General features: G+C 38.4%; 1 protein-coding gene across 4 annotated transcripts in view; it reads left to right on the top strand.

Moving 5' to 3' along the window:
• Nucleotides 1–24,499, top strand: part of LOC141433899 (uncharacterized) — a 157,929-nt gene that overhangs the window by 38,443 nt on the left and 94,987 nt on the right. The gene's annotated exons all lie outside the window — the stretch shown is intronic.

The following is a 24,499-nucleotide window of genomic DNA, read 5'->3' as shown; positions in this document are numbered from 1 at the left end:
AGTAAAAAACAATAAGTTTAAAATATTTATTAAGAAAATGTGAACTAATAATATTGTCAAAATAAAATACCGATACATGAAAAAAAAACCGGCCAAGAGCGTGTCGGACACGCCTAAAATAGGGTTCCGTAGCCATACGAAAAAATTAAGTTATAGTTTTCTAAGGATTTCTATTTTATACTGAATCTTAGAAGTTTAGGTATATTTTATACCTAAGGCTGCTATTTACTCTTAAACTACTAATATTCTCAAGCAAACTTAGCCGCTATAGCTTTTCCTAGAAAGTTTGATATACTTACTACCCTGAATTATCCTGATTTTTTTCAAATTTTTTCCACCGGTTTAGATTTTAGAGGGGGGAGATGAATATTTCGCAAACAAATCACTGAATCGAAAAATCGTGTTTGCAAACCCTAATAGTTTTAAAAGACCTACCAATGATACTTCACACTACAAGGTTCAATGAGAAATAAAATCACCCCACTTTACGTCTATGGGAGGTACTCTAAAAAAATGATTTTGAATTTTTCATTGTACCATTTTTGTCGGCATAAATTACATATTCGTGCAAATTACAGCTTCTAGCATTGAATAGCCCTGAGAAAAACCGCGGACGGACAGACAGACAGACATGGCGAAACTATAAGGGTTCCCGTTTTTGCCATTTGGCTACAGAACCCTAAAAAGCAACGGGTAGGGTCGCGAAATATTCTTCATACTAAAAGGTCGTGTCATGAAAAAGGTTGAAAAACACTGAACTAGAGTTTACTGTTTACAAAAAGGCGCAGAGACTTTTAATGCTTTATAACTTTGTGCAAGACGAAAAAAAAATGTTTATATTAATAACTATCAAATATTATGATTATATTATTTTATTATATGATTCGCAGTTTGTTTCGACCAAATTATCCGGCAGTGTTTGAAGTCAAAGTTTTTAATCAGTGTGTGTTGCCATGATGACATTCGATCTGAACGTGGGTTCTCTGCGGGACAGAATCAGAATTATGACATCCGCAGTAGAACTAAGGTTACCGACAAAGCTCGAGAATTGCGAAACAAAACGAAGCGGCAGTGCGTGAGGCACATTGCTCGCAGGACATGGCCAGTGGGGTCAGAAGGTTCTCGCGAACGCGGAACAGGAACGAGCTGTCGGTAGGCTGTACAACAAGATGGAGCGACGACCCTGGTTAAGATCGCGGGATCGCGGTGGATGCCGGAAAGCACAAGATCAGCCTAATTGGAGAGCCTTTGGGAGGCCTGTGTCCAGCAGTGGACGTCTTGGGCTGACATGATAATGATATGAAAACCCCAGCTTTACGGATACGGTGAAGGAAAACGGCACAAACTTAAAAATAAATCCAAAGTTACGTAGGGTTCCCAATTCCGCACTGGGCCCCTGTGGAAACTGTGCCCAGCAGTGGGCGTTTTAAGCTGGGATGAGGATGATCACTCATGCTTATAGATGAAATCTATTCGCGTAAGCACACGAACCTAAAATAAATTGTAGTAATTAAGTTTACTCCCCAAAAACTCCCAAGTCTACTTCGCACTAAGAACTTGTAACGACGTTGACAAACACCAACTTTCTAGTTGTATTCTAGCTTAATATGTAAAGTGTCACAGAGCAGATTAGCGTGCTTCTTGCACAATGAAATTCTCGCTCGGTTAAGTTTGGGAACTATTGTTCCGGGATAGGGGACCATTTTCCCTGTTCACGAGCGTATTGTACGTTTGTACTAGGGATGTAACGGGATTCGACTCCGATTTGGAAAGTCGAACTTCCGATTACACTTCTTTTCGACTTCGGTCCGATAACTTTTTTTTTTTTTATTCGACTGGATGGCACACGAGCATGTGGGTCTCCTGATGGTAAGAGATCACCACCGCCAATAAACATCTGCAACACAGGGTTATTGCAGACGCGTTACCAACCTAGAGGCCTAAGATGAGAATACCTCAATGCCAGTAATTTCACCGGCTGTCTTACTCTCCACGCCGAAACACAACAGTGCAAGCACTGCTGCTTCACGGCAGGATTAGCGAGCAAGATGGTGGTAACAGTCCGGGCGGACCTTGCACAAGGTCCTACCACCTGCAAATCGGAGGTTAGAATAAAGTAGAAGTGCAGCGGTAGCGGCGACCGGTCAGGCAGAACGTACTGAACAAGTTTATTCTTCTGCTTCCCGCAGGCTTACTACTGTTGTTCGATTACTCTTTCACTTATTATTTTAGCATTTTGCATTCGAATTCAAAGGTCTTATTGTCTAATTCACTTGGAATCACAATAGTTTTCACCGATTTTTTCTGTCAACGTCGTGGGATGAAGGTAAAAAGATGTTGAATGCGATTTTGAAAGCGTCCGCGTTTGGACAATACGATCACAGGTCATTATTTATTGTGTTTTGTGTGTTTGCGCTTCAATGAGGGCTAAAGAAAGGCGAAATATCGCTAGATGGTGTTAGTATCGTGGAGTTTTTTGACGTTACGGTCTTGCTTGCAATTGGCTCATTAGTTATAAGCCAATTGGATGCAATGCAAGACCGTAAACGTCAAAAAAGTCTCGCAATACTAACGCCATCTAGCGATATTTCACCTGTCTTTTAGCCCTCATTAAACTTTTCTCAATTATCGATGAGTTTAATGTATTTATGTTACATAATGTGACTTAACTTAAAGCGTTATTTGGAACTACTTTATTGAAGTTTCTGCGGATTACATCTCTGTTCTGCCACCACCTGCGACTCCAATTCTAGTTCCAACATTTTAAATTAAAAAATTCGACTCCGACCTCGTTCCGATAGAACCACTCCCGTAACATCACTAGCTTTGTATTGTGATGGACAGCTCTAATGCGTTATTGTTTTTAAAGGTCAGACTTGGGAATGTCGGTTGAGTTATTACACTAAATTATGAAGAGAGTATCTTAGGTGCTAAGGGGTCTCATTTGTGCGACCGTTCCTCACCGAGGGATTAAATTTTTACAAAGTATGTTAGCGGCCACAATGAAGCACGCCACCTTGCATCTCTTTTTGTTATAAGAGGCCTTGTTCAGCAGTGAACGCCTTCCAGCTCATATTGATGATGATGATGATGATGATGATGATGATGATGATGATGATGATGATGATGATGATGCTGTTAGAGGGCTAGTCTAACTAATCTAGTGTTTTTATATAAATGTAAAAAGTATCCTGACGTTGGCTTTGTTGGCTGTGAAACGATATTTATTTATATTATTTTGGTATAATTACATACATCGGAGGGCCTACTCCGAAATTCGAAAATTGAAGTTCGTATCGTACCGTCCCTCTTACTCTCTTATTGAATAGTATAAGCGTCAGAGGGACGGAATAACACGAACTTCGATTTTCGAATTTCGGAGTAGCCCCGCAGCATTGTGGAATTGTGACAGCTGTCACGTCAGCAACTGTGACGTTTTTAATACCTAGTGGTTATGTAGTGAATCACCACCACCACCATCCACCATCCCAGCCTATATACGTCCCACTGCTGGGCACAGGCCTCCTCTCAGAACAAGAGGGCTTGGGCCATAGTTCCCACGCGGGCCCAGTGCGGATTGGGAACTTCGCACGCACCATTGAATCGCTTCGCAGGTTTGTGCAGGTTTCCTCACGATGTTTTCCTTCACCGCAAAGCCCGTGGTAAATTTGAAATGTAATTCCGCACATGTATTTCGAAACACTCTGAGGTACGAGCCGGGGTTCGAACCCACGACCCTCTGCTTGAGAGGCGATAGGTCAAACCACTAGGCCACCATGGCTTTAGTGAATCATTGCATGCTAATTTAGTTTATAAGGAATTGTTTTTTTTTTTATTTAATAAAACTAACGAAGTGTGTTTATTAGGAACGTGTTATTGTACTTTTATATGGGAATCTCCTTAATTTTACATAATATAATTTTTATTACATATTTGTGTTGCAGCGCCGCAATAATAGAAAAACGCAATATTGTATAAATTTCAGTGTCTATCTATAAAGTTCGCCCAGACAGAAAGTCACACGGTCAGCGAAGACTTAGTAAAATAAGGTTCCGTTTATTTAAATGCCAAATCCTAATCATTACAATAATGTTAAATATTACACTTCTCTATTTCTTACGTGGATGTCGTAAAAGGCGACAAAGGATAAATATACGATATGTTAACGTAACCGTTACGGTATACTGTAGGTGACAGTGACAGGTAACAACCTGTCACTATATGTACCGCTTTTGTCAAATTTAAAACCTAAAATTGCTAAAAGTGTGTTCGAAGCCGTTACGTTTCGTGTGCTCTGCCTACCCCATTTGGGAAAACAGGCATAATATTTGTGTTGTGTGCGTGTTAAAATATTATTTAGAACCATAGTAAAAGGCTACTTAACTTTTTATACTTCAATTAGAATTAAATTTATAAAGCGGTCGTTCCCCGATTTTCTATTGATATCATTTCTACTTTCTCCGGTTGCGTACGGCTCTTTTGCAAACCTATTTAAAATCATCAAACATAAAAGGTCTCTTAAAGGAAAGGTAGAATATAATTTAATTAATGTAATCGAAACGTTTGTCAAAGGAAATTCTTTTTCTGGATATTAAAGCTTTAATTTCAAATGGTCAATTTGCTCTTAAGGGGATCCCATTCCCCAATGACCTTCGATCTGAATTTCTTAGTTTTCTAATGTTTTTTGTAGCTTATTATATTAACAACAACGACTTTAAGCAATATAGTATCCCATATTTACTTCAAAGTTCATTGTATTTGAGATATTTGGCATCAAAGTTGAACAATTTTTGGCCAAAAACTGGTTTTCTTGCCATAACTTTGTTAAGTAATTAGTTTCAAAATGAATATTGATTTCGTATATGTTAGGTCTTTCACGTCAATAGAGATACGAAATAAGGGTTTTTCAGACAATGTTAAAAAAACATACAATATTAAGTATTTTTTTTTTTCAAAATCCGGTAGACAAAGATAGAGATAAAAGATTGGAGAACCGATAGCCGTTTGACTTATAATTCTATCTATAGTGCAAAAGTAGGAGATACGATTCAAAACTTGTCAAAAATCTTTGAAAACCTCGGGTAGCCCCCTATATTAAAAGTATTTCATATGAGTATAAAGCAACTAATCAGAATATGACACAATGTGTCAGACTATGGCGGCCATTAATAATTATATGATTTAAATTCGGGTCATGTTCGCGTATGTTGATTTTAGAGAAGCTCGATATGATAATTGTGCCGAAATATAACAAAACCCGAATTTAAATCATATAATCCGAATATTAAGACGGAGCGACGACCTGGTTAAGATCGCGGGATCGCGGTGGTTGCGGAAAGCACAAGACTGGTCTGAGTGGAGAGCCTTGGGGAGGCCTATGTCCAGCAGTGGACGTCTTTCGGCTGACATGATGATTAGAATATGAGTTGGGCTCGCAGGACCAATAGACCAAGGGAAAAGGAAGCGCGAATTAACCGTCTCTGTTTTAGCTTCATTAAAAATGATTTCATATGTCTGGCTGTCTGTTTTTAACCCCCGACTCAAAAGAGGGATATATTTAACCGCTCCGTATGTGTGTCTATCCGTGGCACCATAGCTCTGAAACGGTGAACCGATTTGATTCAAGTGTTAGATGAAAATAATTTTGCTCTAGAGTGACTCATACAACTTTTCACATCGAGTGTGACGAAAAATTGAAATGAAACAATTCGTAATAGGGTAGGGTACCTAATTAAACCCACATCAAAAAAATCCTTTTTTATCAAAAAAAAACCGAATTCACATCAAAATTACTGATTGCACAGCAAAATACTCCACTCAAAATATTATGTCATAAACTGCAAAAAAAACACTTAGAAAAGCCTTGAACATAAAAGTTGCACTGATCCCTCTCGTCAGGGAGGAAAAGTTACTTTTTTAATGAGAGGTGTGAAAAATCTATTGCAACTTTTCTGTTCAAGGCTTTTCTAAGCGTTTTATTGAAAATGCCATTTTTTGAAGTTGATAATTGAAAAGCCACGCCATTTTCTATGCTGGTTGTTCTTTAATAATATTTAGATTTTTTTTTCAAGTTTATTAATGCTCGGTGTGAAAAGTTGTATGAGCCACTCGGGAGCAAAATTATTTTCATCTTGGGCGCTAACACTTGAATCCCTCTTTACGCTTAGGATTCTAAAGTAGAATCCTTCGCTACATTCTGGATTCAATTTACGCCCTCGCCGTATAAATACACCATTTTGCTCCCTTGTGACACAAATAACTATAGTCCGTCAGTATATCAGAAATTGGACACGTACTTTTTCTTTTGTCAATCAAACAAAAAATGACAAAGATCAAGCTTGTCAAAGTTTGAGAGTACGGTATGACGCCATACGAAATTTAAAGGCTGGAAACAGTGCTCGACCGACGGTACATTCTGACCGTCAGCGCTGACCGTCGGTTGCGAAAATTCATTCAGTGCTACGCTGACGGCGAACTGCGACGCGTGTGTACAGTTTACAGGTCGGTCGCTTCAGTCAGCGAAGCACTGAACGCATCCATACAATCTCATAGCTCGTCGGTCGACCGACGCCGCGCGTCCGACGAGCCGGACCGACGGCTCGACCGACCGTACGCGCGCACCAAATCACGCGCGTACCGTCAGCGTAGCTGTGTGCGCATTCATAGACTTGCATAGATATAGCTACGCTGACTGACGGTCAGCGCTGACCGTCGGTCGAGCACTGTTTCCAGCCTATTAATTGACAAAAGAAAAAATATGTACCTATCCAATGTTTTTTTTTTATAAATTTGCCTATTTGCATTGTACCTATTGACACATGTATATTCTCGTAAGTACCTATGGACTATGTCTGAAATAAGCATTAATTATTATAATTAATGTTTGCTGATAATGTAACTAATAAGCTAAATAGATTTTTTAAGGATATTCAACTAGATTTTTTTAGGACACACTCTTTGTAAACACACTGTATGAAAACGCGAAAAATGAGTAATTTACATAGCGGGGAGAGCTGAACTGGCAAAATCGACTGCGGTTGGAATAACATGAGATAACATTCTTTATTGGTTTTAAAATTTGAACAAAATATTATTTAAAAAATCAGAGATCAAACACCCCATTAAATTAATTAGCTTCGTTAATATTTCCAATTTGAATGAAATTGCTTTTACCATTAATAATTATTTACTGGCGCAGGATTAAATTCATAGCGACGAAGCAAAAGCTGCGGAATGTTCGCTTTACCCAATAATTATTTCAATCAAGGCTAACTAAACACATGTTGTATAAATAGCAGTGCTCGTGAAACTAATATCGATAATATTCTCATATTTTCACGATAGGTTTAACTACGAATAATGCGCTCATCACGGCATATGATGAGACTATGGCACTTGTCTCACCGCCAGCGAGGAAACGATTGGCTATCGACTATTTTCTCGCTCAAGAAACGAACAAAATATATAAGATCCTGTGTGAGTAAAAGAGACTAATAGTTGATCGCTGCCTGTTCACACTGTCGGCGAAAACTCGCTCTTACATCTTTTGTCGCAGCGACAAGAGCTATAAAACTCGCTGAGCTATAGATACTCGCTCAGCGATGTCAGCTTGGCGGCCGCCCCGCACGAGCGAGTCGAGTGGAGCGAGTAATCGCCCGTCGCACGCGAACACTCGCTTACAGCCGAGCGACAAAACTACTCTCGCTTCTCGCTGCTCGCCCACTCGTTTCTAGTTACTCGCTCTACTCGCTTCTCGCTCATCGTCGGCGGTGGGACAAGTGCCTATAGGAAGCATTTCAATTTCTATAACTTCTACGCTACCGAAATCTTTAAAAAATATGTCTATGAACTGAAATTACCTTCTGTTTTTCTTGACTGTTCGAAGAAAGGTTACGTTTTCTCAGCGTATGTACGAGTATGGTATGTGTATGTATGTTCATACATAAACATTATACTTATTCTAAACGGCTAAACGGGTTTAATTGTAAAGAGATGTCCATGGTATTCTAAAATCTGGTTCGAAATTATGACTTTGATTGACAAACAATTAATTGAATCAGGTGCTACTTTGCGGATGTCAATATCAATGAACTGAAACAGTTAGTTTGCTCACCCGCGACCTTTATGATAGCTACGTTGGATGAACTCCATGCTGGCGAGCAAAGTAATTATTTCAGTTTTTTGATTGACAATTTTTTACAAGTTTTTCTTAAAATATTTACTTAATTGTAAGTTTTTGTGATAGTTTAATTGAATTTGGTGCGGTATAAATTGAATGAAATTCCAAGTACAGGAACGGAACTTTTGTGCTACCTGTAATGGAATGTTGGCATCCAACACAATTCGCCAAAGAAATTATAACGAAATAGCTTATGCCCGCGGCTTCGCCCGCGTGGAATTCGGTTATCGCGCGCAGTTCCCCCGGGAACTGTGCATTTTCCCGGGATAAAAAGTAACCCATGTCACTCTCTGGCCCATAAACTATCATTATGCCAAAAATCATGTGAAAGATCAAACACACACACTTTCGCATTTATAATATTAAGTATGGATTGATTATGAAAATATTCCACCCTGGCACGTGATTCAGTTGTCACGACTGTACTTCCATCTGTTATTTCAATAATGCACTAAACGTATCTTTACTCAAATATAGCTCTTGTTTTTAGTTTCTCACCTCTATACGTTCATTCATCTTTATCTAGCTTATGTAATATATCTTACTAGGCGATGTATATTATATGTACAGGTATTAATTTCAAGAGTAAACTCGACAAAGCTCCTCAAGGGATACGCGATACATTTTAAACTAACGTCATATTTGGTTACTGTTTCAGCATGATTCCCAAAGCCAAGGATTTATTTTATGCTCCAAGTTAATTATATTTGCAACAATATAATGTTTATGACACAATTTAGAGCCAGTTTGAGGTTTCTTATTACTTTAAGCGATAGTTTACATAAGATCACAGAGTATTAAATATATTTGACGACCGGATGGCTAAGTGGTTAGAGAACCTGACTACGAAGTTTGAGGTCCTGGGTGCGAATCCCGGCCGGGGCAGATATTTGTGTGAATAACACGAATGTTTGTTCTCGGGTCTTGGATGTTTAATATGTATTTAAGTATGTATTTATCTATATAAGTATGTTTATCCGTTGCCTAGTATCCATAGTACAAGCTTTGCTTAGTTTGGGACTAGGTCAATTGGTGTCAAATGTCCCATGATATTTATTTATTATTGACCCGGATAATTCACGTCTTAAATCGAGTTTAGCTCGACATGTTTCGGGCTAATCCGTAGCCCTTCGTCTTCGTCTGCGCAGTGCGCGTATTGCAGCAGCCGCTGAGTCGCGTTGCTCCGAAGACGAAGGGCTACGGATTAGCCCGAAACATGTCGAGCTAAACTCGATTTAAGACGTGAGTTATCCGGGTCAATATATTTAATATGAGTGAGTCTCACGGTAGTTTCATGTTCAAGATCACAGAGATTATATTTTGTAGCATTTAAATACATGTAGGTACTTATTATCTATTTGCCCAATTTAAAAACAAGTAAAAATTCTGTTTATTGAGCTGAGCAGTGTAGCCTTGTGGTTTGATATATCATCATCATCATCATCATCTCAGCCTATATATGTCCCACTGCTGGGCACAGGCCTCCTCTCAGAACAAGAGGGCTAGGGGGGGGTTTGATATATGGCTCGCACTAATTAGTTTTTTTTTTAATTTATGTGCGTAATTGATCATGAGCTTTTCGCTATCTCACTATCTATCCCACTAATTATAAATGCGAAAGTTTGTAAATTTGTTTGTTTCTTTGTTACACTTCAACTTCTAAATCGCTGAACCGATTTAGATGAAATTCGGTGTACAGATATTTTGAGATCCGGGAAAGGACATAGGATAGTTTTTATCCCGGAAAATGGCATAGTTCCCGCAGGATAGCGATAACCGAACTCTACATAGCTATTAGGAATACCTATATCCTCCTTAGTCCTCGCACTAAGAATAACGGCCGAATATACTTTATAAAGTACAAATTGTTCATTGAATAATAAATTCTAAGAATATTGTAATAATATCCAAAATAACAAAGTAGGTTTACCACGTCACAGTGTAAGAAAATGTTCTTAGAAAAGTTCTTAGACTTTGACCACGTCTAGGTCTTAAACGCTAAGTTTGTTAAAAAATATCAGGACTCAGGAGGATATCGTGGAATAAATCTGCACACACCTTCATCTTGAATGGTTACGTCAGTTTTTAACCGGTTCTCAATGTTTATTATTATTTTCTTCACTATTTTGAGGTAAAAAAATTACATCTGGTGCTCAAAATATTATCACTGCGTTAGTCTCCACTTTCCCCTCAAAAATAATATCCACTAAGTAACCAAACAATAGTTTTTTTAAACGAGTACCTATTCTTCGTCCACATATTTTGATATGCTATTTTTGATTTGGAAAATAATTATGTTTTTGAAAGTAATCGTAAACTAACAAGGTATTATGCCTTAAATGTACAAGGGACGTTTTTATAGCCCTCAAATAGTAAAATGGCCCTTTAAGGTTTTTATATGTATATGACAGAGTACATACAAAAGTATCCATCTCTTTATGAACAGAGGTTTACTTACTTGCATCTTACTTGGCATCTGACAACAGCGGATAGTTCTGACATCGCTTCGAAATACGTGGACCCTGAATAAAACATGATATATTTTATCAACTCCTCTCTCATGTAAATGGCGGACGATATATGGGGCGTCACGTACCTTGAGCTAACATAATGATATATCACAGATTAGAATAATTTTGCCGAGGCTTGGAAATTCCCTTGTTCTACAAGTAGTCTAGGCGCTTTAGGCGTTGATTTTCGTCGGCGTCAGCGTGCCCGATAATTTATTGATGGCTAATAGATTTTCGTTTATATTTTCAACTCTTACGCGCGTTTACTTGTAAATAGTACTTTATCTAGGTATGTAAAATGTTTATTTCACCTTTCAAGTTGGAATTTATTATCTGAACTGCATTTAATTCATAAAAGTAATTAGGTATACAACATGTGTATAAAATACGTCATTTTATTTGACGTGTTTGTATCTATCCGAGCCGTAGGCGAGAATTGACAGTTAAGTCGAAGGTAAAATGTGTTTTATGTTCAAAGTTATACCCTTTTTATTCACTTCCATTGCAGGAAATACATAAAGGACATAAATAAGGAATAACAGTGCAAATTAATTACTCTGTTTTATATTTCATGCTGACGAGCTGTCGGTGGGCCTCAAACAAGATGGAGCGACCTGGTTAAGATCGCGGGATCGCGGTGGATGCGGAAAGCACAAGACCGGCCTGAGTAGAGAGCCTTGGGGGAGGCCTATGTCCAGCAGTGGACGTCTTTCAGCTGACATGATGATGATGATGATATTTCATGCATTAATTATTAGAATTTCCTTGTTCCTTTTCTAAATATTTTTATTATTTTATTTTATTATAATACCGACTTCAATTTTTATTGTTAGTGGCGGTTTTCGCCTGATCCTTTATGCACTAGCGGATAAAAATAATTTCATGCAAACATTATCCACGAGCGTGAGAAGTGAAAAACACATTTTATGTTCTATTGCATAGAGTAAAAATTTTGTGATTTCAACTGTCACTTTGTCAATCTTGTTATTATAAAATAACAACCGTTTTTTATTATTTTATTTTATGATAATAAGATTGCCAAGTGACTGTTATTGACATTTCTTTTTTTTCTTTATGTATGAAGAAAAAATGCCAGCAACAGAACTGTATAAAGAATAAAATCGTAAATAAAACTTTTAACTAATTACGTACTTAAAAACTTAATTTTACATTAAATCTAAAAGGCCTCCGTGGTATAGTGCCCAGCAAGCTGGCAATATTCTCTCGTTAATAGCGATGGCAGTTCGTTGAGAGAGTTAGCTGCCAGCCCTTTGGTCTCCAGTAGTAATCACTACTTAAATTATAACACTGACCTATTTATTGTAATAAACAAGTGTCGCATCTGTTCCGCCCTAAAATACTCTATGACGCCCTCATATAGGGGATGACTCAGTAATTTCTAAAGCCCACTAGATCTAGCCGTTACTCGTAAGCGTGACTCGACGTTTTGCAGCGAAATTACCACACTCAAACCACTCTGTACGTTTATTACATTTTTAATTTGGCTCTCTTTCCTCGGGGTGATATGACATAGTTGTATTTAGACACGAAGAGTGGATTTCGACAAGAATTTTAGAAGAAAAAAATAACATTTATGTAAAGATTGGTCAAAATTTTTATTACGAGCTTTTACTTAGTTTCACCTATCCCGTTGTCTGTCTGTCTGTAATCAAATCTTGCAAGCTAAATTTGACCAAGTGACAATAGTCATATTGACTTGAAATTTTGAATAATTATGTTAATCGCGTGACAATACGATAATCTAGTAGTGACATTCTGGTAGTCCAGCCAGGATCGTCTCTGCAGGACGGAACTCTTCAACGGTTAATGGCATCGACTTGAAATTTGATATGCAAATACAGTTTGGGTGGCAATGAAAGTACCGTCAACAAAAAGTACAGTCGGCATAAAAAGCTTGTATTAAAAATGATTTTAATACTTACCGTGCGAACTACGGGACCATCTCCTATTAATTCTGAGAGCGAGCCTGTACTCTACTTACACTCCACTCTACAGTGTGACGTATGTAGGTCGAAATGGAATAATTAATGTTGTACTTTTTTTTTAGTAGCCTACAATAGTGTCCCACTGCTGGGCAAAGGCCTCTCCTCTTGATCTCCACACCTTCCGGTTCAGCGCTATGTCAGGCCAATCCCTTGCATACGCGTCTAAATCGTCCCGCCATCTCCTTTTCGGTCTGCCTCGCCGTCGATGGCCGTCCTATGTTGTACTTAGGCACACTTTATTCAATTACGTAAAATAAGATGAGTTTAATATGATGTTGACTTGGCAACGTCTTTCACCCTATTATCGTTCTATTCTTGTAAGCGAATATACGGAATATTTCGAAATACTTCGCACATACGCAAGGTTATGAGCAAGTAAATAAAAATACTGTTAAATAGAATCTCACTACATGAAAGATGTGGTTCAATCAACTTTTAAGTGTACTTGTAACTTATTGCCATGGTAACATCTAGAACCGAATATGGTGGTGTTTCATGATATTGCCTAGGAATTTCGTGATCTGCCTAAACATCTCTAAGCAAATCGTTAAACGGTGAGTTGTGAACGATATGGCGGATATCCCTTAGCCAATTAATGAAATCGCGAAATTTCACGATATGCCTAGAAATTTTGTGATCTGGCGGATTTTACGATCGGCCACCGACACATATTATTTAATACAAAAGTGAGAGGGACGGTACGATACGAACTTCGATTTTACAATTTGCAGTAGCCCTCCAGAAATAAATAGAATATTCAATTGTTTTTCCAGAGTTTTTAGTTTGTTATGCGAGTAAAGTCGCGGGTTACTTGAAATCCATACTTAGTATTTTAAATGCGAAAGTGAGTGTGTTTGTGTGTTTGTATGTTTGTCCGTCTTTCACTTCAAAACAGAGCGACCGATCGATGTGATTTTTGGCATAGAGATAGTTTATGGGCCCGAGTGACTTAAGCCACTTTTTATCCTGAAAAAATGCACAGGTTCCAAGGGAACAGCGCGCGAAAACCGAATTCCACGCGGGCGAAGCGGGAAAAAGCTAGTTACAAAATTATCACACCACACCCTGTATGCTACTCGATCGACTTTGTAACAAAAACCAGTAAGGGATAAAAGGGATGGATCAACAAACAATTACAAGTATAAAACAGAATCAAACCGACGAAGTCAGCGGACGTAAATTATGGCTGTCAGCGAACACACAGCGTAATAGAATAGAGTAGATATAAAACATGGGCCACGCATCACTGGGCCGTAACGTTTACTTAGGGAAAGGTCCCGAACTTGCAAAAAGCTTTGGTAATAAAGCTCCAGTAGGCTAAGGGGGTGCGAGTTTGGAGTGAGAATTGTCTGTTTGTGCGTGAAGTTGGTGAGTCTTTTTTTCGGAACGGAACCCATTACTGAGACTCCGCTCTCTGTCGGTCTGTCCGTCCGTCTGTCACAGGGCTCTATCTGTTGAGTCGTAATAGTTAGACACTTAAAATTTTCACAGATTGCTAAATTTTAATAAATACTAAAAATAGATTAAAATAGATCTTTAAGGGGGGCTCCCATACAACAAATATGATTTTAAGATTGATTTTTTGGAATGTTTTTGTATTTTTTATTTCAATTCCAAATTTTTACTTTTACGGTCATCCCGTAAAATCTAAATTGAATTGAATTGAGTTCGATTCCCAGTGCTGGTCTTATTTTTCTGGTTTTTCTGTGCATCTATATTTCAGTTTGTATTTTCAATTTAAACGTGGTGGACGCTTGAAATATTCACAGAATATTTTAGTTGTAATAATCAATTTGAAAATAAATAATCAAATTAAAATAAATATTTAAGAGGGGCTCCCATACAACAAACTTGTTTTTTTTCGCCATTTTTTTGCTAATGTCTAATGTTGTATAGAATAATGATACGGAACCCTTCGTGCGCGAGTCTCCGACTCGCACTTGGCCGGTTTTTTGAGGATGAGTCGACTGTCTTAAGGGCCGAAGACACTAAATATTATAGTTTAGGTACTTACTTTTGTCTACTTGTTTTTAGTTAATAAATTTTGTATGAGATGAGTTATTTGACTCATTTTTATGAGTTAGGAAAATTTTAAATATTTTTTTGTTGAAAATATTATAAGTGGGTTTTTATTTGCGAAATTTGGGCACGAGTTAAACTACGTTTGATGATGATTAACGGGAATAAAGGCTGTAGCGACTCCTAGCGCCATCTAGTCATCACAAAGAACAACTGCAACATTCTGCATCGCACTATCGAAGTTTCTCAACTCGGATGCATAAATATAACGTCAAACGCTCTTCCTTCGGACTTCGGACCATAACATCTGCCTGAAGAGAAATCTCTCTATTGTGGTCCAATAACGTATAACCACAATATTATATAACTGACCAAGCGAGCGCGATGCCCAAGCAAACATCTCCGTTTAATGTTTGCTGAATGTTTTCTTACGTCTGTCTTTTTTGTTGATTCAGCTTTGGAAATTCTTCAAAATAGCAGAGCGATTGGGTGGAAATCGTTAGAAATATCACATTTTAGCCATTTTCAAAAATTCCCTAAGGTTATATTAAATATAATGACCCGGATAACTCGCGTCTTAAATCGAGTTTAGCTCGACATGTTTCGGGCTAATCCGTAGCCCTTCGTCTTCGGAGCAACGCGACTCACTCAATGGACTCGGGTTCGACGCACTATGTCAGATTTGATAAGGTATCTGTACTTGCGAGAGAGAAATTTTTCATTCCGCGGAAAGTGCGTGAAGCCATCGAGATTATAGTCGTCGGCCGAATTTCAACCGGATAGTGGGTTGGCGGTACCTCCGAGTTGGAAAACGGTGTTAAATACTCGTGCTGCGTCATCGGTGTGTGTGAACGTACCTTTACAGAGCGATGTTGTGAGTGTTGTGTGCTACCCTACATTTGACAGTTGTAATGATGATGGAAACGCGGGTAGTTGTGTGCCGATATCAGTTTCGTCGGGTAGTCGCGCGAGCAGAGCGGCGGCGCGCAGTGCGCGTGTTGCAGCAGCCGCTGAGTCGCGTTGCTCCGAAGACGAAGGGCTACGGATTAGCCCGAAACATGTCGAGCTAAACTCGATTTAAGACGTGAGTTATCCGGGTCATTATATTTAATATGAGTGAGTCTCACGGTAGTTTCATGTTCAAAATTCCCTAAGGTTCTCACAAAGCCACACAGTGACACTCAGTAGAACTCTGTCGCAGGGAGCCTCTGCTGCCATACGTGTCAAGATTTTTTTTGATAGTGCAGCAAATGCTGACTGCAACAGGGTTCTGCCGAGTGGCAGATACAAACTTGTCAAGGTATAATAGAAAGCAGTTATTGCGACTCGCAGCGCCAGCTCTTGATCAAGGTAGAGCGAGACTGTGTACACCGCTTCCACGCCTCTCCAATGGTGCCATCATAATTTTAAGCACTGGAAACAAACTGGTCCGCCCGGATTGCTACCACCATCTTGCTCGCTAATCCTGCCGTGAAGCAGCAGTGCTTGCACTGTTGTGTTTCGGCGTGGAGAGTAAGACAGCCGGTGAAATTACTGGCACGTGAAGTATCCCATCTTAGGCCTCTAGGTTGGTAACGCGTCTGCAATACCCCCGGTGTTACAGATGTTTGTGGGCGGTGGTGATCTCTTACCATCAGGAGACCCACTTGCTCGTTTGCCATCAAGTCGAATAAATAAAAAAAAACTAGAAAACTGTGTCCCTTGCCATTTGGCGCCTAAAGCTGCTCCTCTGGATTATGCTTGCTTGCTGCGAAGTGCAAAATTAGAACTTCGTACTCATGTCTTGCCGTCCCGCTGACGCTAATATTATTTGATACGAGAGTGAGAGGGACGGTACCATACGAACTGTAATTTAGGGATTTCGTAGTACCCCTCCTGGGCCGATGCTGATGATTCAACACTAGCAGTTTACATCCAATCTAACTACCAGCTAATGCGTTTCTGTGAATGACAACTGCGAAATATTGTAAACCACTTCCTGTATTAATGGACAAGTATTTTAACGCAAACCTACCCGGATATAGCTAACCTTATGCGGGTCTGACCTTTCCCGGCAAAATTTCTACCCGCGAACTACACCCGAGCAAAAACCGATTCAAGAATAGTGACCCACTAATGCACTAGCGTCACTGCCAGACGCAGAGAGAATAAAAGAGACAGAGTACAGTAGAATGGCAATTACGAGCGTAAATTCGGTCTTACAATGGCAGCCAACACAAAGGGAATACGATGCACTTGTGACGTTGGTTCGAGAAAATGTGGCGTTTGGTTCTTTGGGGTTGTACGTTGTTTTACAGACAACATTTTAATAGAATTTCGTTTAACAGACATTTTTTATCATATTATCGTTTCATAGAATAATCAATACGCAGAACACTTTGAAGAAATTGAAATCATTGATTTTTGTTACAAATATATTTTTTTGTTTAGATATTCATATCAAAGAATAACGAATCAAATATGCAATTCGTTTTCTGATGTGGTCGCAGTTCTAACCTAACCTAACCTACTTTTCTAGTAGCGAGTCGTTTCTGACGAGGTCACTGTTCTAACCTAACCTAACCTAACCAACTTTTCTGGTAGCGATTTCTAACCTATTCTAATATATTTTATCGAACAAACAATATTTGGTCCAGTGGTAGTGTATGGTTGGTGGCTTTTTGGTAAACGGCATATTCTAGGTAGCTAGGTAGGTTAGTAGAAAAACTGGCCCAGTGGTAGTGTAGGGGTATGGCACGCAGCACGGAATGCTGAGGACCTGGGTTCGATTTCCAGCGCTGGTCTCTTTTTCTGGTTACTTTGTGCATCTTAGTCTCAGTTTTGTATTTTAGATATAGTTTTACGGGATGACCCTAAAAGTAACAAATTTGGAGTTGAAATAAAAAATACAAAAAGACTCAAAATAACCAATCATAATTTTGGTTGCCTTAAAGTGGTGTTTGTTCAGCAATTCAAAAATGTTCTTTTATTACATTACACGTTTATTACCGGTCTTTAGTGAGTTCCCGATATTTCAAAGTATCTAGTAGCGTCTTGACCACTGGTCTAAGATCCGAACTTGAAAAAATCTGCACCGGTCTGATAATAGAATGAAATGTATTTTATAATACATTTAGTATATTAGAAATGGGTTTGATAAAAAAATCCAGGTCAGGTTATTTTTAAAAATCATAACTAAATAATGAGCTTTCAGTTTAAATTAAAAACAGCTAAATAATAATAATAATACACACATTATCGGGTCTTGGATGTTTAATATGTATATAAGTATGTATTTATCTATATAAGTATGCCGTTGCCTAGTACCCATAGTACAAGCTTTGCTTAGTTTGGGACTAGGTCAATTGGTGTCAGGTGTCCCATGCTATTTATTATTATTATTATTATCCTTTTTTGCTTTGTGCAGTTGGAAAATTAAAAAAAAAGTAAATGAATGCACATAAAAACCCTACTTACATGTTTCCATGAGTCGTACCCATTTTCGTTTAAAAGGGACCTTCCATGATGAAATGGATCATAGAGAGAGACCATGGAATGGAAAACGTGCGACTAATTGTTTCAGTCTAATGCGCCGCCGCACTTTCCGTCTTAGTTCCGTTCCTATTGTACCGTTTGCTCTACTCTTTCTTTCATTTCCGTACCTTTGTTTTGCCTCTCGCTTTATTTATTATGTTTTTCAAGTTCCATTATGAAACTGATTCCAGGGTTGGCTTTGTTGAAACCACTGGGTTGTGGCTGCACGGGGATTAACAAATTGTGGTTTTCTGGAGTCGATGCCTGGAGAAATTGATTAAGATTTGATTTTAAATACAGGCGTCAAAGTATAATGTTAAATAATCTTTGATTTCAGACTGTTTTAAAAATATTTTATAGTAGTATTAGTTGTGAAGTAAAGAAAAACTATTTAGGGAGTACAGTTAACTGATTTGATTTTCACAATGGCTTTATAGTAGGTTCTGATGTTTAATTTGCTCAATGGTTTTTTTTTGGAAAACTTTAGGCGCAGAAGATTATGAGAAAGTTTAGTTGTGCTTGTGTGTGTGTGTGTGTGTGTGTGTGTGTGTTTGTTTTATACACTATTAGGTTTATATCATCATAAAATTTTATCTATGTATGTCTTACAGTACCTAATTTAAATTCCAAGATTACACCCCTTATGTTTCATTGTAAAGCCCAGTAAAAAGTCGGTGTGTGTGTGTGTTTGTTTTATACACTGTTAGGTCTTTATATCATCATAAAATTTTATCTATGTATGTCTTACAGTAATTTAAATTCCAAGATTACACCCCTTATGTTTCATTGTAAAGCCCAGTAAAAAGTCGTGGGAGTTGCCTTACATTGTGAGGCCGAAAAGCGTACCAATTTGAAATGGTCTCGATTGACCGCAGTGTAACACATTTTTCACGTTTTCTCTTGCAAAATGCGCTTCGAAATCATCAAAGGAAACATTATTTTTAAATTACATATGTTCTCCCCAATATTTGCGATACCCGGTTTAAGTAAAAAAAAAAACTCAAAGGGATCTAAAATAACATACTAATCAAAGCGGGAACCCAACCGTACCACAGCGCGGCGCGAAGTCGAAACAAGCGATTTAATGGGGCAACGTAACCAAATTAATGGGTACAGAAATGGCTTTTAAATAACGAAATTGCTTTATTCTACGTTGATGATGGTGCTTTTAGATGTTGACACGTGTAGGGAATTGGCGACTTTTTTTATTGGGATGGTTTCTAAGAGGATGCGCTGAAATTAGACGTTTTGATTTATTACGGTAATTATAGACAGTAACAGTTTTCTGTGGCGCTTTTGGTTGAATGTCGTCGTAAGCAACAACCTTTCTCCGTAACCATATCGGAGAAGTCCGCCTTTATACTTTTCTGTATTTGAATTTTGTACAATAAATACTTTTAGGCTAAATGTTCACGTAGACGATTCGTCATACGCACGACATCGTAAATTGACGCTTGTGTGCAGCTTGCTTGCATCCTGTGTAGGAAAGAATGAAACTGTGTCCACGGAAATGCTACGCATTTTCAAGCAGCTCCTACGAATAATTCTCAGTACCGTGGACACAGTTTGGTTCCTTTTCACGAAGGATGCCAGCAAGCTGCACACAAGCGTCAAATGACGATGTCCTGCTTATGACGTGCGGTCTACGTGGACAGTAGGCCTTACAACTAAATACTACCTGGTACCTACCACGTCTTTTGAAAAAAAAGAAGTGTATGTAGGCAAGGACTGGATCTCAGCAAACAACAAATACACACATCCCCGAAGTACAATACAGTACAATGACTCTTTATTGTACACCAGAAATAGTAAACGAGACAGAAAACATGTAGATAGAGAGAAAATTAGAAGGTAAGCGATGTGTTACAGGCAAATCGAAAAAAAAAAACGAGCCACATGTGTTGCAATACAATGACTCTTCATTGTACATCAAAACATAGTTAGCATTATACATATACAGATAACGAAGGTATAAAAAGATTTAACAAGTTAAGCAACACGCGTTAATTCATTCATTTTAATTAAAAATGTCACAAATGCTTAGTTTCACAAAGATCTTAATAATATCCATTAATATTTTAAAGACACGCTTGGTCCAACATCACTCAACTTTGATTTTTCCTTGTCTCCCGTTAAAAATAAATCATTTGACGACGGAAGACATTTTTCATTCAACTTGGCAAAATGCTAAATTAAGAACAAGTCGCAATGGACGCTTTGCATTTTTTTGTGCAAATCTAATGTAGTGTTAACGTATCCGGCTGAAAGGGACAAAAGATGGGATCATCGTGGAAGAAGTGAATGAGTTTCCCATGGGAACTTAGATTTGGGTAAAATGCTTTGTGATTTTATCGTATGTAGGTCATAGTCAAATGTTCAAATACTACCTGTTGGCGAATTACACGTTCTCATACTAATGGCTGGCAATAGGGGGGCATTGTTCAGGAGTGGACTTCTTCCGGCTGATGATGACGATGATGGTGATAAGTAGCTGGACATAACAAACGGAACATTCAACAAATCTGACTAAGAATGTTCAAGATTGCGGTGCAGTAATTAAGAGCGTTCATACCTGTTGACCTGGCAATGTTGAATTTTTGTTAGTCTATCTCGATTATTTCATAAAAATTGAATGAAAATTAAAAATGTGGTCTGTTAGAACTGTTTTTAATATATAAGTTCATGTGTCTACTGCAATAATTATTCGTGATAGACTTTTGTTTTCCTTAAAAACGAACAATGTTTATTAACGGTTTTTAGAAAATAAAAGTCTATCACGAATAATTATTGCAGTAGACACATTAACTTGTATATTAAGACCAGTGTTCTGACAGACCACGTTTTTAATTTTCATTCAATTTTTATGGAATAATCGAGAAAAACTAACAAAACTGCAATGTTGCCAGCTCAGCAGGTATAAACGCTGTTAACATTTTTGCAAGAATTTCGGAGTAGGCCCTTGGGTTCGGATTTTAACCTCGATCCTTCTTGAATACAGCGGCTGTCACTCGCGAGTGTTGTCTTTTACTCATCATCATCATCATCATCATCGCAGCCTATATTCGCCCTACTGCTGGGCACAGGCCTCCTGACAAAATGAAAGTGCTTGGGCCGTTGTTTCCACGTGGGCCCATTGCGGATTGGAAATTTAACATACACCATTGAAGTGCTCCGCAAATCGCGTGTTTGTGCAGGTTTTCTCACATTACTTTCCTTCGGCATAAAATTCGTGATTGATTTGAAATGTAATTTCGCACATGAAATCCGAAAAACTCGGAGGTGCCCGGATTTGAACTCACGATCCTCTGGTCGAGAGGCCATAGGTCAACTAAGTCACCACGGCCTTTTTCGTCGGTTCATCATCATCATCTCAGCCAATTTACGTCCCACTGCTGGGCACAGGCCTCTCAGAATGAGGGAGCTTGGGCCGTGTTCCCACGCGGGCCCAATGCAGATTGGGAACTTACTTAAAGTTTGAAGCCTGGCCTATGTCCAACAGTGGACGTCCTACGGCTATACGATGATGATAACTTTTTTTTTTTATTCGACTGGATGGCAAACGAGCAAGTGGGTCTCCTGATGGTAAGAGATCACCACCGCCCATAAACATCTGCAACACCAGGGGTATTGCAGATGCGTTGCCAACCTAGAGGCCTAAGATGGGATACCTCATGTGCCAGTAATTTCACCGGCTGTCTTACTCTCCACGCCGAAATACAACAGTGCAAGCACTGCTGCTTCACGGCAGGATTAGCGAGCAAGATGGTGGTAGCACCTGCAAACTTAAAGTTTGTATTTCGATAGCAAAGCAAAAGCAAATGCTAACTCAGATTGTTAGTACAATACTTGGAATATTCTAAAGCTGCGTTTGACCAAAGGCGACCGAGGCAGCCGCAGGCTTCTGCAAGCAGACCGTTCATTAGTAACCGCGGTGCTTGATTGCTGTCTTGTAACTGACCAGGTTAACACAGCTTTATGTATATAGCTAGAGCTACCTGGAACTAAGCTGTCTTGAGCTTAATTATTAATTAGGTAGGTAGTTAATCTATATTACTATACAATACAATACCCTAGCCTATATACGTCCCACTGCTGGGCACAGGCCTCCTCTCAGAGCAAGAGGGCTTGGGCCATAGTTCCCACGCGGGCCCAGTGCGGATTGGGAACTTCACACGCACCATTGAATTGCTTCGCAGGTTTGTGCAGGTTTCCTCACGATGTTTTCCTTCATTTGACATTTCCTTTGTTTTATATTCGCATGTATAATATGTATTATGGTTATATACATATTTATATACATGTTTTTGATTTATTTATATTGTATTTTATGTATTATATTCTTTAGAAGACGTATAGTAGCTTCCACATTTTTTTTAAACTCTTATACTCACTCTTTGTCGGACCCTAACTGGTTACTCCTCTCATCTTCTCAAAGGTTGACTGGTAGAGATCCCTTAAAGGGATAAGTCCGCCTTTGTACAAGTATCTCAAAGTTTGCCAATTGTGTTTTGTTTCTTTTCATTTGTACAATAAAGAGTTTATATACATAATTATACAAGAGTTGCTCGTTTAAAGGTATAAGATTCAAAGCACAATTAAGTGAAGAAACTTGATATGCAAGTAACGTAACACCAGAGACTCGTTTAGTGATGGGACCTAATGGATCTTGAGTTATATCGGTACTTATTAATTAGTAAGTAACGAACATTCTTGTAAACTCCGTTTAGTCATACTAAAATGGCAAATAATATTCCAACCTAGAATTTCACTAATATTCTCATCAAAATTAGCCTAATAATCAGTTTAATTACGACATTAATATTATGATTAAGATTTTAAATTTTTAGTTTTATCGACTCAAGTTTCGGCACTTTAAATCTCTAGTCTTGTGATATTGACAGCTGTCACCCGCACCATGCTACAATGAGAGTACTGTAACTAACTAGCACAAACAAAGCGCACTACAAAGACTACCGTAAACACCAAACTTAACCGCACTAAAGCCATGAAGTTGGCTGTCGTCAAAAACCACCCTAAACTGCAGAAACTCCAACTTATAACTAATGTTGGTAATTAGTTACCGGTCACATTGGTAACTGTGAAATATGACTCCACTTCGCCGATTTGCCCGTAACGCGTGGTTTGATTTATGTATGGCAAATGCCCCCCATAAGGGTAAACATATGCCCTAAGGGTAGTTCCTTAGCCCGCCATTTTGGCGGTAGTAAAGTGTAGTTACGCGGAAACTAAGTTCTAAGAGAACTCTGTTTTTTTCTTTGTATATTTATCAAAAACTGTAATAATTGAAGCAAATATTCAATACTATTTAAATTTTAGTTTACTATTACTCTTTAAATTTTAAAACCTCTGTTACTTATATAGAATCCATACTAATATTATAAATGCGAAAGTGTGTTTGTATGTTTTATTGTTTGTCCGTCTTTCACGCCGTAACGGAGCGATGGACAGAGAGTGACATAGGCTACTTTTTATCCCGGAAAAATGCACACTTCCCGAGGGAACAGCGCGCGATAGCCGAATACCACGCGGGCGGAGCCGCGGGCAAAAGCTAGTAATATATTACATTGCGGGAAACTGAAATGGTGGATGCAAGTGGCGAGTTGTCGTTCATTGTGGCGTTCTAAGGGCCTTTGTCCAGCAGTGGACGTCTTCCGGCTGATGATGATATTAAATTACATGATCATAATCAAAATAAAATAATGTCATGTCAGATTTAGTAGTTTTCTTACGCCTAAAATACCTATTAGTATGCATTACTTCGTACTATAGTACTTTCATTCTAGCATGGTGCGTGTCAACTTGATGCACGTTTCGTTTTACTCAAAAAAAGTTGCTGCGATCTAAATATATGGAAGTACCTGTATTTTAGTTGTAGCCTGAATATGACTGGCGTAAAATATTTGAATATAAAAAACTATGTTATACGAAATAAATTTGAGCTATCAGATTTTAATAAACAGTTAATTAATTTCAAAGCACAATTAAGTGAAGAAACGTAATATTACATGCATATTACGTTTCTACTATTACGTAACACCAGAGATTCGTTTAGTGATGAGACCTAATGGATCTTGAGTTATATCGCTACTTATTAATAGATTAGTAACGAATATTCTTGTAAACTCCGTTTAGCCTTACTTAAGTGGCAAATAATACTCCAACCTACAATATCACTAATATTCTCATCAAAAGTAGCGTAATAATCGGATTAATGATGAAAGAAAGAAAGAAAGGTTTATTTTGGCTCCATA

Source organism: Choristoneura fumiferana, chromosome 13 (assembly GCF_025370935.1).
Source record: "Choristoneura fumiferana chromosome 13, NRCan_CFum_1, whole genome shotgun sequence".
Lineage (NCBI taxonomy): Eukaryota > Metazoa > Arthropoda > Insecta > Lepidoptera > Tortricidae > Choristoneura > Choristoneura fumiferana.
The sequence above is the reverse complement of the archived record's forward strand: the minus strand, read 5'-3'. Positions and strand labels throughout refer to the sequence as shown.